The sequence below is a fragment of the Helicoverpa zea genome, chromosome 6 (genome assembly GCF_022581195.2).
Source record: "Helicoverpa zea isolate HzStark_Cry1AcR chromosome 6, ilHelZeax1.1, whole genome shotgun sequence".
In the NCBI taxonomy this organism is placed as follows: Eukaryota; Metazoa; Arthropoda; class Insecta; order Lepidoptera; family Noctuidae; genus Helicoverpa; species Helicoverpa zea.
In genome coordinates, this window is record NC_061457.1 from 13,394,254 (window position 1) to 13,413,418 (window position 19,165).

General features: G+C 36.7%; 1 protein-coding gene and 1 non-coding gene across 2 annotated transcripts in view; both read left to right on the plus strand.

Annotated features, from left to right (window-relative positions):
- Window positions 1-533: 533 nt before the first annotated feature.
- Window positions 534-19,165, plus strand: part of LOC124631331 (zinc finger protein 433) — a 34,950-nt gene continuing 16,318 nt past the window's right edge. The window contains exon 1 of the mRNA XM_047165676.1: window positions 534-610. The gene's annotated coding sequence lies outside the window, so the exon portion shown is untranslated. The remainder of the gene's footprint in view (window positions 611-19,165) is intronic.
- Window positions 11,428-11,499, plus strand: Trnam-cau. The gene has a single exon. It is a non-coding gene; the product is annotated as a tRNA-Met (tRNA).

The following is a 19,165-nucleotide window of genomic DNA, read 5'->3' on the forward strand; positions in this document are numbered from 1 at the left end:
TTCATGTTTAATTAAGCGAATCGTGGCTGGATGGCCATTGTCCGACTTACCTGCTCGATTTAAACCGCCGCCAACCGGTCCGGACCCGTCATCAGACTTTTATTTTCAACAATAATTTCTTTACCAAAATATCACGACACGAATCATTCATCACGTAAATAATAATATTTAAATATCATCTGCAATATCCTTCACTCTTCTACACTTTTACACAATGTTTTTTTTTTAGTTTCGGTAAATAAATATTTTTATTTTACATTCTGAGTTAAAACAACACCATATCCAGCCATATTTTTATCGTTTTACTATCCTGATAAATATGTGAAGGGTTATACCTACAAGCTAGTTCAAGTTTTCATTCCGTTCCGATTTCAAATCGCATGGCGACGTTCGGATTTGCACGGCGCGTTCTTAGCGCGCGAACATCGCGTCTGCTGTACGATGGACTCCGTCAAACACCGGGGGCGGGCCGAAGGGCCGGCCTTCGGAATACACTCGGCTAACTTCGGAGCGCACCTCTCACTCTGTAGATCGCGAAGTGAGCTGAGTCACAAACACAATACGTGAGCGTGAGGTGATTTATTTTGTGTTTTTGCTGTTTTGTTGATTGGTAAGTGATTTTGAGTTCTTTATTATGTATCTTACGTGTCTACATCTCTGTTTAGGTACGTAGTTTGTTTAGGAACGAAATGTAAACTCGAATGAGATTGTGTTATTGTTCATCTAGCGTCTGTACTTTTTACGAGTTTTTGACAAACTTCTCTGTTGTTATATGCGTTACCAAAACTGTAATAATACTAAGATAAATTAGGATATTCATGATTTGAACTTCAAAATACTTATAAAGGGTGTTTTAATAAATTGAATTAAAAATAGTCAACATAACCTTAAAGAGTGTGACGTTTGTGTTGTGGCGGTCGCTCGCTAGATGGCGTTGTCCGCAGGGGGCGGCGCTTGCTAACTGCCACACTATATAGCTCGGGACGTATGTCATTTGCGATAATTGAAGGTTAGTTCAGTATTGTCGAAAATTTTAGATAAGCGTTGTTTATTTTATGATCACCCCCGTTCACCCCCGTTGGGTTGTAAATATGGGGTTCCGGATTGGCAGGCAAGTATTTTTAATCCCTCTATTTACTGGTTATAATATATTAGATAAGTTTCTGTTTTTAATGAAATACAGTCGGCGCCATAACTTTTGTGCTTAGTTTATTTTTATTTTTCATACAGCATTAATATTATTTTATATTTATTGAATAAGCTTAGGTAATACATGTATATTTGTACATATTGTGGTTTTCCTTAAGAACCCAATAGTTAATAAGAAAATAATTTATTAGAACAATGTTGACTTGAATTTATGGTTTTAGTGCATTTTGCTGAAAAAAAAAAGAAACTTCGTACTAGATTTCACTTGTTCGTTGTCAGCTATGAGACGTCGAGAGTGCGTACAACGTTGATCCACTGCGCTCTGTAGCGTCGTCAGAGAAAAAATCTATGTATTAAAAAAAATATACGTTTCCTTTCTTTCTGTGCGACTTTTCTTTGTAATAATGACTTAATTCAGGAACTTATTCTTTGTTCTCTAATAAAAATTCGTTGGTAAAAGTATAACATCTTGCTTTTTCCTTCGCTTTAGATTCACAGTGTCAATATGACAGTTTTTAACACACTTGTCAAATTTCCACAGGTAAGCTCAAACATCTTGATATCTGGCATCGAAATTTACAAATTATTTTAATTCTACTACCTAACTACTTAAACAAAAAACTGTGTGTGCCTTGCGGACCGTCCAAGGCGTTGTTGGGGGCCGTCTCTTGACAGATTTATGGCGTGCGTGGTTGTTACTCGTACGCAACCCCCTCCCCTCCTGTCCCCCGCACCCCGCGCCCTTCGCGACCCGCACGCCATCCCCTTCTCACGAAAATTAAATCGTTCCATATTTGAAATTCTTTTAAATCCCATACCGATTGTTTTTTTTATTTTTTTCCGATTTTGATATCTTTATTTATGATATGACACCTGTGTTTTGTTGGTGACTGTCCGCTAACGTTGAGACCGTCTGAAGTCGCACATATTTCTTAGATACAGAATAATCGAATCGAAAACTATTATTTATTCTTAAAAACAATCTTACTCACCTTTGATTCCAAGTTTGGTTTACATTAGGTTCCTATTTAGCACCTTAAGTACCTACTAATTTTATTCTAGAACCTAGCTTACTTTTTTATAACAATTACCTATTTAATCCGGACACATTCGGAAAGAGTTCACAAAAGCCAAAAAAAGATTTACGACGCCCAAACTTTCTTGTACCACCATACAAAAAAAGCCGCCACTTTTTTCAAATGAAAGCAAAAACATTAAAATTTACGAGCGTCTCAAACAATGATAGTAATGCATCACTCGTCATAATAGACAGATTACGTCTGTCTGTCTGTTTGCGACAGATTTACGACCACTTGCATAATATATAACTGTTTCTTGCATAATGGTGAACAAAAAAAACGTTGCATTCATTCACACGTTCATAGAAACGGTTCCAGTAATTATAATTCGAAATTAAAATTTCAATAACGGTTTTGCATTCGTAATTTGAATCTGGAAAACTGACAGTTTTTTTTTTAATTCGAAGAGGTTAAATATGCCCTCGAAGTTATCATTCCAAGAAACGTTCAGTAACTATTAATAATATGTGGTTCAGTCACTTCGTTTTCTATTTCATCTTGATTGACGAAAGTGCATAAAAAATATTTATTCATTGTAACGATATAAATAAAATAACTTATTATAAAGTGTGTAATATAGGAAGTTTTCTAGGGGTTTTTTCCAAGTATCAATCTTTAACCTCGGTTAGTCTTGAAATATTAATTTAAATATACGTCAATTCGCTACGGGTCAACCGTCAATGATAAATCATTTGAATTTATTGATTCCGTTCTACGAATCTCAGACTAATTTATGTTTATCTTTTATTGTTAATTTAAAATTAATATAGGTAGCTCACATCACTAACTTTAAAATCTAAAATCTTGAAATCCCCAAGCAATTCTGGTATTTTTCTTAAACGAAAGGCAAAAACTAGGTACTTACTTACCTAAACGTTTTTCTTCAAGAAGATGTTGCTTTTGGCCTACTCTAGACGCCATAAACAAAGCGGTTGGTACTTGACATTGACAAACCATCACACTTCGTAAAAAAACCCTTTGTTAAGGAGATGGCCAAATTTTCATAGTTAAAAAACCCAGAATCGACAGCAATGAAATGCTTACCAATAGGTTCATTATGATAGACCTTTGATGGTGCCAAAAACTCCAGCCAGAAATCCATGGGGTATAGGAGCTATATCATATTTTCACAAAAATAGGTCGTTGAATTTATATTGATTTTAAAGATCATTTACATCAAGGAACATAAAAAAAAATCTATGTACACTAAGATTATACTAGCCAACAGTAATATCCCCATAGTTACTGAGATTGCCTGGTGATTAAAAGGTCTTATATTTAACCACTCCAAACACGAAAGCACCGACCTTACATACTTGGAGGGGTTTCGCAGTTATAAGCTGGCTATGAAACGTCTTTTTAAAAATTGTCTTTGAAAATCGTGCCATGTGACATTGTCAAATGTAACAAATGACTTAGCGATTATATGTCAATGTGCAAAACGGTCCAATCAAGAGTCTGCATTCAACTTCTAATGAACATGAAACAGTAAAAGTAAACTTTTCTGTGAACTAAAATCATGATCGAAAAAACGTTATAAAAAGAGAACCCCATGGTTTTTAGATGATATGAAATTCTTTTTTTAATCCTTACATTATACTGAATCCAATCGTACATATGAAGTTTCTGTCGACTCTGGGTGTTTTTTTGGCCATCTCCTTTAATAATAAATAAGTACCTTTATTTATTTTATAAATTCGTGCTTCATTCTTATTACAATATAACTCAAACATTAATATTCTTTAATCAAAAACAATAAACCATATAAATAAAAATGTCAAAAATGGAATAAATCAAAATGACTGACACACCACACCATATACAGGTTGTTCGAAAACAAACGCACATTTATTTAGATACATATTAAGCTAATTAATAATAAATCCAGAGTCCCGGATTACGGTGACGCGCCGGGACAAATGTTTCCGGTCGCACACGGAACGGCTTTTATTTATTTTTATTATTTTTATTTACGAAATAAAAATTTATGGTCGTCGAGACCGCCTTCCGTGAGATTTAGCGAGTGTGTCATAGACTCGGGGAGCTGAAAACTCGATCTGAATTGAATTATGTACGTTTTTAATGGTTTCGCGGTTCGTACGTCGAAAAAGGTTGTGGTAATGTATTGGCGGGATTGTATTTGTGTGATTTAAATTCATATTATCGGCAAACAAGTGGATTTTAGGTTGCTTTCGATTTTTTTGTGTTGTGATTTTGTTGTTTTGGTAGCAGGTAACAGATTATTCTATTCACTCAAAGACGAAATGCTTTACTTACTTATTCATTAAGTTGTGCAATTGTGTGACGTTTTAAATATTCTAGAACAGAATTAAAAACCTCTTCAAATTATACAAAACTTGAGTGAAACCTGTCAAAACGTTAATACTATTAATAGAATTCAGAAGCTTCAATATTAGCATTAGTGAATAGAATGTCGTTTAAAACTTTCTAATTCCACAGTAGAACTATCGCAAGATACTAACTGTTGAGAAGGCCATGGTCTACCAACCAGTTTCTTCAAATTTATGCGTTAATTCACCTCCAACAACAGCCAGATTGATATTAAATTGTGTTGAAGGAAAACACAAATAATATAAGAATTAATTCAATTATGTACTCGACTCGACTCGACTACCTGCTCAATAAACCAATTTTAAGGAAACACGTTGTTGTTCAAATAACTATTAAGCAAGGAAACTTAGCTGAGTTACACTAAACTTAATGGAGATAGGCCCAATAAAGCCATAACTTAGGTATAAACGTTTCTAATGATTTATTTACCGACAACACTACAAACGTAGCTCATTTCAACTTCTTTGCTTTCCTAATATAGTCAGAGACGCATTGTTAAATACATGAAACAATCAGCTTGTTGAACAGAGAAAGAAACACTATCTACGTCAATTTATCTGCAGCCGTACGCTAGGCTGACAAACGCACACGCAAACAATAACTTGTAATACAAGGCTGCGTACAAATTTAGTTATACTCCCACTCCGGACCGACACGATTATTTATAATAAAACCCTTTTTTATACGATTTTGTTTCCGATTCAACATAAATAAGATATGTTATTTAAAGTCAATATATCACTTGACAGGTGGTAGGCAGCCATTTTTATGTTAACACACTAATTAATACTCAACAGCTCAGAGAATAAAGGTGTTATTCCCTTGACAGGCGTATGTACTCGGGACGGGCAGACGTTTCATAAGATTTATACATATATCAAAGTAAGGCTTTGTGTGAATGTAGTGAGAGATTTTAATCAACGTCCGAATGCAACGGCAATGAGGGGCCCGGTTCGATTCCCGGCTTGTACAGGACGGTTGATGCGATTAATTGAGTTTAAACGATTAATTAACGATTTCTTCATACAGATATGTATCAGTTTCTTGAATACGAGACGTATTTTTGAGTGAAAATTAAAATGTTCGAATGTATTTGTTAGTCGAAATGTAATACTTTTACGAATGGCTTCCGACGTGTTCACTGTAATGAATAAATCTTTTCTTTAATTTATTTTATGTTCGGTGTCCATTATTATTCATTGGGCAATCCTTTGAGCTAAGTGGTCAATATATATCGATAAGCAATTTGAGCATTGTCCTTGTCACACTGGTGACGTCATACAGAGGACATGTTGAAATAATAATCATATGAAATGAACCACCCTGTACATAAAACAGTGCCACTAATCATGGGATATCGTCCACATAATAGCACCAGGAACAACATTACCGCAGTAATGATGTTGTAATTCATTGTAATAATTGTAATATAGTGTCAGCCAGCCAAACGGACTTATTGAACGCAACGATCGACGTTCAACATCGCTCAGGCGAGAATTACTATTATTTATTTATTTAAAAAGACAACACATTCGATGCGTTTGTAACATTTTAAGCATGTCTTGATAATAATCTAGTTTTCATTTAATAATATATCAAACACTAGTTTAAATTTCCGCCAGATGAAATAGAAGGTTATCGACACGCAAAGCAAAAGATCTTTCGTAACACTTGTAATATTTATGCGGAAACTGAACCCAGTCGGTCCAATCTTGTAATCATAAAATAACCGCCTTGTTCGAACCTAATGTGACCACCAGCGCCATCTAGTACGGCAATAAAAAAACAACTGCGTCGTTAGTCGCTAGAGTTGAGCTAAATACTCGAGTCTGGTGAACTCGGGTTAAATAGTCGAGTGTGTGTAAATGCTGGGAATTTGATGATTGTGTGTAGAGTTTAGTTTTTGTGTAATGCTGGGTTTGGTTTGGGCAGCGAGTGAGGCGTTGCGTCGGCGGCTGACGCGGCGGCGAGCGCTAATCGATGCGCGCCACTGCGCTGTCTTCCGACGGCGGCCATTACGCACCTTTATGGCCACCCAGCCCCCGTCCCCCGCGTCGCTCTAAGGCGGCACATGACGAATCAATATGCCGCCAACCGACTCAACACTTATTTATTTGACACGATTTATTAGCCGAATGCCTGTAAACTTTTATGCGCCCCTCTGTTCTCATCCCCTCACCCCGGGCCGCGAGGGATGCTTTATGATGGACACAGCAGTGATAAAATTCTATGTTTCGGCTGCCGTCTACTTTTATTGGGAATCGGAACAGATGTCTGGATGAGACTAGAGGGAGCGGAATTACTATTCGAACGCCGAATAGTAAACGTTCCTCTATGTTGCTTTTACAGAGGCACCATCCCGGGCAATAACAATTTCTTTTTACAATTTCGCTTCATTAATTACCATTTTATTCTGCCGGGCGGTGCAATTAACATTAGTTACTTTTTTACCGTCGCAAGCGCTCAGCGACCACGGTGTAGAGACAAAATGTCGGCAGGAAATGTGTAATTTTTTCACAAATATTGCGGAAGGAAGACGCTGGCTTCCTCTGGCCTGTTTAGATGGTTTTTATGCTAATCGTGGAGATTTGCTGGGTTTTCTTTTAGCGCGACAATTATTCACGGTGTGCGGTCGCGATTCGCCCTTTAAGAAATTAGCGCTAGGGAGACCATGCGGCCGCGCGAACCATCCCTCCCACTATTATAATACTTAATCGACGAAATACTTATCCAAAACAAAGTACTGGTATCAACGTTGTCCCTGTTTGCCGAATTTTATTGAGGACTCTCTCTGAAGTAATCATCCATGTATTTTATTTTATTTTTATTTTATTTTATTCAAAATCTGTATATCGATGACTTGATGGGCGTTGTCAAAAATCCATCTAAGTAGCGAAAGGTTTTGCTAGCTCAAACAAAGCCTTCTGAACTATTGTTATGAGCACACAATAAAAAAATACGAAACGAGTGCTGGCAGCACTTGTAAACTACATAATAAGCGACGAAGCGACATAAATCATGAATAATTACGAGTAAACAAGTGGAAAATTACACGTACCACATCACCGACCCCTTCTGAGCGTTACATAAGAATTCCCAGTAATACCATATTAAAACTATTTACAAACGCACAAACATTGCAGTGCTGGCAACATTTGCTCACGCGGCTCTTATTTTTTATGTCCCCTACGAATAGTAAGCATGGTCGCCGTAAGTTTTAATGGACGATATATACATGCATAACTGTGCTGTTAGCAGTAGGTAAGGACAAAGCTAACGACTTAACACCAATAAATTAATTTGCCAATAAACACGAGCGGCCCGCTGCCTCCTCAAACGGAAACGTGTACTTTAATTAAAAATGACTATCCCCTAATGACCTTTTGGTATTAGATAAAAAATTATCCATGCAAATGTAGCCGAGAATTTATTTTCTGTTTGTTTGTTGCGTGACATTTAATCTAACTTGTACTTCTTACGAGTAGAAAACACGGATCGCAGGATTTTTTCGTCACTGCAAATGAATGAAGATTGGTATAAAACGTTGTTCGTTCGACACAGTCCGTCATATGGTAAGTATATAATTATTTACACCGCATCGCGCGTGTATCGTGTCCAAACTCAATATTTCACTTAATGGCACTTATAAACGAGGCGATTACTATTGGGGAACTAAATGAATCGATTTATATCGATTAAATTTTAACAGGAATTAATACAATAGTCGATTATAAATATCGTGCGTATTTACTAATTAGTTCCAAAATTCGAATTGCATACAGTTGTGAGAAAATTATTCTTTTAAAATTGCAGTGTGTTATTTTTGTTAAGTGTCAAGAATGTTATAAGCGCAAGGTGCTTTAATATTGTCGTCGCTTTCGTCCAGATCATTGCTGTCCCTTTGATATTGATGAAAATGTTTTCAACAGAAGCTATTTACGTCAAATAAAGTCGAAAATATAGAATATAAGAAGAGGAAGTGTTTTATAGAGCCATTGACCTACATACTATTCTATTCAGCTAATGACGATGCCGAATGTATTTGACGAAACGTTGTTAACGAACGAACAGGAAGTTTTGAGTCGAGACCTTTGTACAAGCTGGTGTTATGAAGGCGCGTGTCGTGGGCATGTAAATGTAAAACAATTTCATCTACCCGCTTGTGAACGACGACGGCCGGGAGAACCCGTGAGCCGTTCCGATTCACACGTCGACATTGTAACTCCACCCGCTCCGTTCCATACTCGAATGCATAACAGACAAACAGGCTAATCCCGGCGTTATCGTAAATTGTCAGTTTATGACGTGCGGAACGGGGGGAGGGGGGCGCGGGCCGAGGGGAAGAGTTTTCTAATTTCGCCCCCTGCGCCCGTTTTGATGCGCTAATTCGTGTAAGCAGTTTCTGAACGTGCTTGTTTCGAGTTCACTTCAATTTGCCAACGTCGAGCGTGCCGGCCGGCCGCTCTTACCCCCCACACTTAAGGTCGCTATTGCAAGGACCACGCGCCAGCATTACTTTGCAAGGTTATCGTCGGCTTTTACATAGAGTTGCGCAATTTACATACATTTGTTTGTTCGGTTTTTAAATTGGGGAATTAACTGTGTTAATCGCGATGTTGTTTTGCTAAAGGCCCCCCCTAGCAAGTTTCGAAGTTATGTTACCTATACGCATAATGTTATTTATTTATCGTATTCCATAAAAGACGGACGGACGGTCAGTTAATATTACATTACAACAGAACATATCAAAGCACGGCGCGCGATGGGATCTCGACCTGCGCGGGCGCATCAGCAATTAATACTCTTCATTTAATCGATTCCTTCAATTATTCCACCTTGATATATGTTAATCCTTTTCGGTCTCGGCCTCCCCGGGATATTGTTGGCTATAATTACGTGGGAGGCGACCTCTATTGACAAGTATTGATGTTTTTAATCTGATGTTAGGATAAGACGTTAGTATGCGTTCGTCCGTCCGTCCGTCCGTTGATTTGTAGCCGGCCGGCTCATTGCCTCGTAATTATTGGATTTCGGCGCGATATTTATTGGCATTTCTTCTCACAGTCGCCTTGATTTATCATTGGCCTGTCATACGGGAGAGAATTATTGCGATGCGTGCCCGTCCAGGAGAGCGTTCCATAATCGAAGTGTTTTTTTTTTCGTTTATTAACGCTGAATCCCCGAAGGTACATCCAATACGTCATATTTCAATACGTTACGCGTTAGGACACATGATCACCTCCATTAAGGCGCGTCGTCTCCCGACGGATTAGCGCCGTCAGTGCGGCTCGAGTAATGAGATGGTGAAAAATATTGGAAATAACACGCGACAATAATAAACGTATAATAGGGGAACGCTCCACACGCAGCTGCGCCCCGCCGACGCTAGGGGCGCTGCCGGCGCTTATCGCTCATCGATGATTAAAATCGAGTTAAATCGATTAATTTATTTAGTCGATTACTTTTATTCGATAATAATATTTTTATTGACGCTGAAAAATTAATTGTGGTTGTTTATTCTAGTTTTACTACTTTATAATGATCTTGAAGACTAGTTTGAGTATAGCTTTTTCGACTAAATTTAATGATGAAACTAGATGGTGATTTACGACTCAATATATCTAATGGCTTATTAATTGGAAACATGAGCTTGAGTAAACACCATTTTGATTAAATGAATCTATTCTAAAAATGCCTTTAAAATATCAGAAAGTTTCTTCGAGAATTTAAACAACAATTTTAAAAATAAATCGACGGTCCCATGTACCTACCTCCGCCCGTGTTTGTGTACAATTATTATTTTAAAACTATTCAGTGTGCCAATATTAGTCATCTCAAAATGTTATCCAATTTTGAGATGTGTAAATAATCACTAAATGACAGATGCTCCTAAATCGTAATACTTTCATTTCACATCCATCGATATCTAATCCGCGTTTATCTCTATCCATTATTTCAAACTACTAACGCCATCTAGTTACAATAGTTTGAACTAATTGATTACCATTACCATAAAATTATTTTAACTATATAATCAAAAGCACACGAAAAATAATCCTCATTAAAATGTATAAGAAGAAATAATAACACGTCTTTCAAGCGACTTAATTGACTATAAAGTAGCTTGCATTTTCCCGCGCAAGCAATGGCGTTCGCGCCAAAATGATGGATTAACGTCACACGAGTATTTTCTTTTTAAAAACGCAAACAAGAGCTCGCCGGCAAAATTGCATCCAGCTAATATTCCCTTGCCAATCATGTTTCTCAGTCAATTTTCAATTTTCCCGTTAATAAGCACGTCAAGCTCGCGTCTACAACAATATCAGCACGTTTTTATTGAGCTTCGAGATATAACGCTCTTAGGAATTATATGGAAGGATACAATTTTCGTTTCAAAAGGAATTTTGTTTTAGCTAATTGGCCATAATTAGGCGTCTAAGTTTTCTGGGAGATAATTTGGGGATCAGTTTGATTAGCTAAGCGGTGGAGTCTGTATAATTGGGAAAATAGGTATTTGAAATGGTTGCGTAATAGGTACCTAATGATAACGGATATTTTACAAATATCATTATTTTCCTTAAGATGTTAATTAACCCGCTATCAAAATTATACCAATCGTCTTAGTAATAGTAACAGTGATGACACATGAGTATATTCTTAAGTACCTACCTATTTGGAAAAAAAACTATTTAGTTATTACGGAGTTACTTAGTATCAATATCAGTTCAATTCCACCTCAAGAACTTGCGTAATCACAAACTAACACAAAAAACGTCATACTCAACTAATAATAGCACGAAAATCGTACTCACATTAACCAAAGCGGTATTTCATCATGTTGAGTAAGAGCAGAGTGGCGCAGTGGAAGCGTGCTGGGCCCATAACCCAGAGGTCCGTGGATCGAAACCACGCTCTGCTATGATCACTTTTTGTGTTTTTGTAATGTTTTCTGTTTTATTATTTCGATGTTTTTAGTAATATTTTATAGCTAAATATAGTTTTAACGCACATTTTTGTTAAATAATAAATTATTTACCTAGCTAATTTTAAGTTTCGTATTACCTACTTCTTATTTTTTAAGTACTTTTACATTTCAAACCTTTTACCAATATGAAGGTATGTATTTGTATTAGAAAATATGAGACATACATATTACATTTACTCCACTTCCTGTCCCATCGAACTTCTGTAATAACATCTAGACACACGGCAGTGTGTCCGCCAAGTTCGAGCAAAAAAAAGCGACACACCGGCCGTGGGTTATATTACACGAACCATTTCGGGCCAAATTCGACCCCCCTGTAACTCAAAATCTATTTTATTTACGCATATCAAATTTCTAGTATCTGTTGAGACCCCCTCACTTATCTAAAATACAAAATTTCATTAATATACCTATTGTAGGTCTTGAGATATTGCCGTCAGAAAATCGCTATTTTTACTATACACTCACTGACTGACTGACTCACTCATCAAAAACCTAGACCACTTCCAATGGTCGTATTGACTTGAAATTTGGCATGGAGGTAGGTCCTTATGTCAAGGTAAAGGAAAAATCTGAAAATGGCCAAGTGTGAGTCGGTTTCAAAATAATGAAGGTGTTTTATACCCGGTGTAAATGTATACCCCTAAGGAACTAAAACGAACTAAATTTATCTATATTTATATAATATATCTTCGAATGGTCGTACCGATCTGAAATTCGTTACAAAGGATTGTATTTAGTCAAAGTAAAGTAAAAATCTGAAAACGGCCAAGTGTGAATCACTTTCGAAAATAACAAATGTGTAACTTTGATCCACGAACATAATATATGATAACATGTCATGTCAGTCAGTTGGTAAATCTAGTCCATTTAGTTAATCTAGTTCATTTCTTTGTAAGAAGCATAGTGCATATTCAAAAATCTGAAAGATAGTATAAATGAGACATTTCCTTAACTAACTTCATCATAAGAAAAAAATAAAATAAACAACCTTACAAAAATAAATGAAATCCCACCCAAAACAAAAATGTGAAAGACTGCCAAGTTCGATAATATGGGAATGCTTCGCCTATAAAAGAAGTGAGATCTGAATAAGTACCAAGTTCCATACACATACCTCAGTTAAAAATAGTTACTTTTTAATGATGTTACTTGGCAAGTTTTAATAGAAAATTAAATACTTGATTCATTGCGTTTAGTAGGTTTATAACAAGGAGTGTGAAAACTTGCCAAGTGACATCATTAAAAAGTAACTATTTTTAACTGAGGTATGTGTATGGAACTTGGTACTTATTCAGATCTCACTTCTTTTATAGGCGAAGCATTCCCATATTATCGAACTTGGCAGTCTTTCACATTTTTGTTTTGGGTGGGATTAACTTTAACAACTTCAAGACTTTTGAACTCAGAAGTAGGGTGACAACAAACTTTTGAAAAACAAAACGCGCCTTTTTCAAATACATTTTTATTAGTTATAAAAGACTGTAAATCCAAACATAAGAAACTCATAGACGTATCAAGTCCATTAGCCGACCGTCACAGGAGATTTATGTTTAATTGAAATCGTCGAGTTTATTGTGGTGGCATGATTTATTCCATTATTCGAAGCGGACCGATAGCGGTGCACTTTCAATTGCCATCGCTCACGGCTACAGACTCAATAACAATAGACATTGTTTGATTACGTGTAAAACTTGTACTTATGTTTGTTTTTGTTGATTTTAAACGGTGGGTGATCGTTGTTTTGTGTGCTGATGGCTCAATTACGTGGACGGTGGCTTTAGTTTTTGTGAATTGAATTTGATATGTTTATCAATCTTTATATGACCGTTTACATAGTTTATTTGGAAAAACATGTATTGACTCAAGAAGCTAAGTTCAAAACATGTATTCTAATAAGTATGTAACGCTCAAAAACCAGGTTTATAAGACGCATTTCACCTGATCTAACTATAGGAACTAAGAGGCTTACAATTACAGCTTCGCTAATAGCCCCGGCGTATCGCGTGTCCACGATATTGAGTATTAATTCCCTTCACAGTGAATGCGTATCATAATTCATTCGTTTATTTGGCATTTTAATTCATACATCTACACAGATATTGATGTCGTGTGCGACTGTAATTCAATCTTTGTGTTTCGCAACCAACAGTCCCTTGATAATCTCATACTCAAAGCAATAATTTATTCACTACCAACTTATACGCACCGCGTATCTATATATTGACATCTCTTTATTACTCCTACATGAATAATATTATTATGAATCCTTACACGCGCAAACAGAAAAACACAACATGTGCCTCGCAAAACACGCGCTTAACACAACACGATAACGTCTAAAATGAACAAAACCTAACTGTAGGTCAAGTCAAGAATAAACGAACGCATACATTTCCACAAATCCGTGTCAAGAATCGAAGTGAGGTTTAAAAAAAGGAGCTATCCTACTGACACGAAGCTTTAATAAATAATTCCTTTTCACATGTTATTATTTATTGGACGCCACGCAAGCCAGCCTCCGACGTGACTATAACGATGACGAATACGAGATACGTTTGTAAAAAACCCTTTTGAGTCTTGACGCGTGATATATTCCTGCGCACGAGTGTTATAAAGAACGCGGCGGGGTGCGCGCGCGCCGAGCGCTGATTGGCCCGCGTAATGACTCCATGCGCGGACGTTCCGTTTTCGAAGTACGACTGTGACGTAGACTAATGACTGCTGTATGGTAAACCAATGACGGATAGGCACCTCTGAACCTATTGTGTATGTGGTATATAGGAGCTGCGCCGGCGTTGAAATATTACGTCGATTTGCCAGTTCTGCGCACAACGTCTAGCTCAAGACTAATTCTAGGTCATAATTTATAGTAAAAAGATTGCAAGTCTGTTTGATGATAGCTATGTAACTGAGCTGCACCATTTTATGGAAACTAAACCTTGTTACATATTAAAGGCCTACAAAAAACTTCACTCAGCATTTATCAATTGGCGTGACAGGTTACATTTGCGAAATCAATTTACCGGTCAATCCGCTTTAAATCCGCAAAAAATCGCTGCCAACAAACTAATAAAAGAAGATTATCCACTTTATCTTATCTCACATTACTGCAATTCGATATTGTAATCCGATAACATACTGGTCTTATTATACCTCGGAGAGATAGCGTTGAAGTCAACAGGATGACATTAGTCGGCTCTTTCTATACCTCTTATAATGTCCACCTTTGAAACTTAATGTCCATAAGAAGGTATACTTACTCACCTGTGGCGACTTACTGCCTGAACCCTTTAAATGCCTACAAGATTCTCAAACTCTAAGGACCCAAAATTATAATCAATCTTATCCCTCACCTCAGTCCAGTTAAAAACACGTGTGTCATCGTTAGATTGGTACTAATGAATCTATCAATCCCACGGGAGGCATACATTGTCCAGCCGGAGGCCGACGTGTGGCCAACTTACCGACAAGATTGATTAGTTCGGAAATTTGCTTGTATTTTAATTGATTAAGTATACAAGTTGGTCCTCGTGTGATTTTATATTTTCGTTGATAGGTCTGTGTTGATTTTTTTACTCAACTGTTATTTTGGTGTTATTTTGTACGAAGACAATTGATGTCAAAAATTCATTAAGCATAGGTGTACCTACTCAGTATGGTAACCAATATTTTCCTTTTGACTTTTCATAATCTTAAGAGCAACGTCTGAGAAATCATCCAAAATGCTTTTACTTTGCTTACATCAAATAGGTTCCAAATCGATAATTAGTCTCTAAATTCCAATATTGCCAAGTTAACAATCATATCTACGTTCTCCAAAACTGGAACAATACCGCTACCTATCACATTTTCCCCTTATTTTCTAGAAAAACCAAGTTATTTCTTATAAATCGCCAGCATAAAGTGAAAATGCAACTGGAGTCGTTCCCCGACGCATCGCCATCCATCTACATATAGGAACATTAGTCAAAGAGTTAGCAACAAGTGCCTTGACCTACTTGCAGACTCCTTAGCTCAGGACCCGGATCTACTGCCCGCTATGCATTTAGTGTTTATTTTTAAACTACTTCTAGACTGCTGAATATAGCGACCTAAGTTTTATTTTCAAGTTAGGTGTATTTTTATGGCAATAAAAGCCTCTACCTATCAATTTGTGTCAACCTCTTATAAAAAGCAAAATGTAATTTGTCCGAAATTTATTTATTACTGTATTTATTAATTGTAATTTTTACAATTAATAAATATTTGTCCGAAATGACTGCTGAAATGTATGTCACCCTTGCCCTTTTTTAAATGACAATAAACTAGACATAAATGGCACTAAATTTATAATTCTAAAAATTTACACTTATTTATTTTTACACAGAACACTGTATTGCAAAACTGCTAGCTACAAAACTACAAACTAGCATATCTAAGACACGACAAAACATCTTCTAAACTAACAATTTCTTACCACCAAGAAGCACAAAGTACCTATTTATTTATTTAGTGGCAAGAAGCTCTCACCTTCTCATGCGGCACGTCACATTATAGTCCAAGAGTCACACAACTATGGTTACCTTGACCCAGTTTACCTTCCAGCCCCGCTGCACTAGTGTCCCAAATCCTAGGGACGGGTGAGCAGCATTCGTGGAAGCTAACTCTAGTACTAAGATAGTTCTGTCTTATTCACAGGTAAATAATGCTTACTTCATGCAAACGAATGCTTACTTGAACGTTAAAGTGTGGCATTGAGTACTTAATACTAAAATATTCGTCTCTCACAAAATATGCACTTGAATTATTTACAAAGTAATCGAAGTCTTGTTGTCATTATTATGTGCTAGCTGTGGCTCTTGATTTCCAACCGTGTATCGTAAGACAACTCAACGCTCTCCGATAGAAAATACTTACCTACCCTATGTGTTACGCTTGACTGTAAGATTTCAGCAAACTCTGTTGTGTAGTTTATGTATGAAATAGTAACAAGCATTCACACATCCAAACTTCTAAAAGTTTATATGTTATATCAGTGTGACTTCATTAATTTCATTAACTGTTTTTATTAATTAGGAATCACATCGTATTAGATTCACCTTCTAACTAGATGTCTTATCCTAGTGCATAAAGAATGATCACCATAATCTTTTTTTATACAAATCTAAAACTTCATAAAAATCGACTTGCATCGAATGCATTAATTGCTCTTCTCTGATTATCTGAACAAACATAGCGTTTTTACTGCTTTTCTATTTGCCAGCAACCACACATGCTTACCCTTATTAGCTACACGTCCGACCACTGCGGAAACTAAAATTATAATAAGCAATTATCAGCAAACCTTCAATACAAGGTGCACTTGCGAGCGAACGTAATTTTTTCAAACTACCCGCATAAATCAAAGGGCCCGCCCCCCTCTAATGGGAATTATAATTGATTCCCTCCCAAGCTAGGTAGTTTTTGTGATCGTAATGCTGGATTTAAATTTGTTTGTCGGTGTATCTTTGTACAAATATTGTAGTGTAATCTATGGTAGCTAATTAAATCGCATTGTTGCTTGATTCATTGGGCGCGATCAGGCGAACTGTTTCTACTAGGCCTGTTAACTATATGAAGCAGCTTATTCATTCGGATGGAAAATGGAAATTAATTGTAACATTTTCAATTTTCTTGTAATGGTATAAGTATAAGCGATTCTTGCATTAAAATATGCAAGTAAGGGATGACTGTCCAAAATGTGCAGTGCTTGTCACAGTTGTAGCTATCGATGACTTTATAAATAAATACACTCATGTTGTAAACCACATCTATGCCTTTCAAAAGGAAACTATTCCTTATCTACTTTTGGTAGCTATTATTTATTCATTATTATAATAATTAGCTTGTTTATTTATGTTGCACCTGTGTTTGATTATGCTATCAACGGTCAACTGTGCATTGACCCGGACAGAATTACCAACTTTCTGATAAAAGCTCATGATTATATTTCACAGTGAACGATAAAGATAAGAAAAACCTTTGACGAATTTCAACGAGGGCTCAGCAGTTGTTAAAACTTTCTGATTCTGCATTCAAACTTGATGCATCAAGACTGTTCGAAATTCAAATCTAATAGAATACAATAAAAATCGCGTACAATTCCAGCCAGCGACATGACATCACAATTAGCTCGAAATTCAAAACAATGGCAGCGCGTTCCCTAACCGGTGACGTCATGTCACAATTAGTCCCAAATTCAAAAGGTGTTGAAAAACCGTATCGTTTGTATTGCACGTGTAAGGTGGCTGCGGGGGGGTGCAGCGGGCCGGAGGGTGGCGGGGGGAGGGGTGCGGGCGCACCTCGATCGATGGCGACGTCGTTATTCGGGCGACAGCCTTTGACGACGTCGCGGATGCGTTCCGCTTGCGACCGCCTTTAATTTCTTCATTTGTATGCTGATTTGTGATTGAGGGAATTAGGTTGTTGGGGTAGTGGCTAGACCTGGCACGGTTTCAAAGTTCTGCCTTATGCTCAAAACCGATTTGTTCGAAGAGTTTTAATGTGTGATTGGGTTATTTTAGCGTCATTTCGTTACATCAGAATCAGGCCCTCTCTTATGTTTACACTGACCTTTCCCCTAGGGTTTGATCCTCAAAGTTTAATTTCGCAAAGCGTGCTTGTAGTGAACACGTAAAAATCTTAATTGACAATGTAACTAATATTGCCAACAACCAACTGCACCTTGGTTATTCTCTTCTTCATGTAACATTTTCTGTGATGATATGGGTACACGCCCAAGCAGCAAGTAGACGTGCTATAATGGTCGAGAGCACGTTCTGTTTTCGCCTTTAAGTTCTGTAAAAGTTCTTAAAACGGTCGAGTAAAAGCGTCAGAAACGTTTACTCAACGCGAAAAAGGCGCAAATTATTCAGACTAAAGTCCTATTAAAGTGGAATAAGCGCTGAGTAAGCAACTAAAACATGCTGTAAGATTTGAGTAACAGTGGTAGAAAGCACTAGGCGTGTTTTAAGAGCAACCAAAATGCGTATATAGGATATTAAGTTCAATAAACGCAATCGATTTGCTAATATACAGATAATTTTAGTTCTATAACAGCAAATATAATGATTTTACTCGACTAATAGGTGCTGTAAATGATCTTACGGAGGCTCTTACCTAATTTAATTTTCAACGCTTATTTGTAAAGTAAACTACATTTCAAAGGTTAAGAAAAAGGAATATATATTACATTTATATTAAGTTTTAGAGATATTAATATGTTTATTTTTACTGTTCTGTGTAGCTGCTTCAAAATATCATGCGCAACAAGCTTTATTGTTAAACCTCAAGGCATTTTTACATACACATTAATGCGCTGTCTATTTTCTTAAATTTGGACGACTAATTTATTAAATTAAATATATTTTAATTAATTATATTTAATGCTGTGGCCATATTGGTAATCCAGTTGTAATTACAGCGAACTTATTCGATTAAAAGTCGAGTAAGAGTGCTAGTCAGCACATTTATAGCACAAGGTATCGCCATGATAACAGGATTTAGGGTTCGCTTATTGGTACGAGACCAAAAAAATCATTTTAAGTAAGATTTTTTTTAAATTGGGATGTGCTTGGAA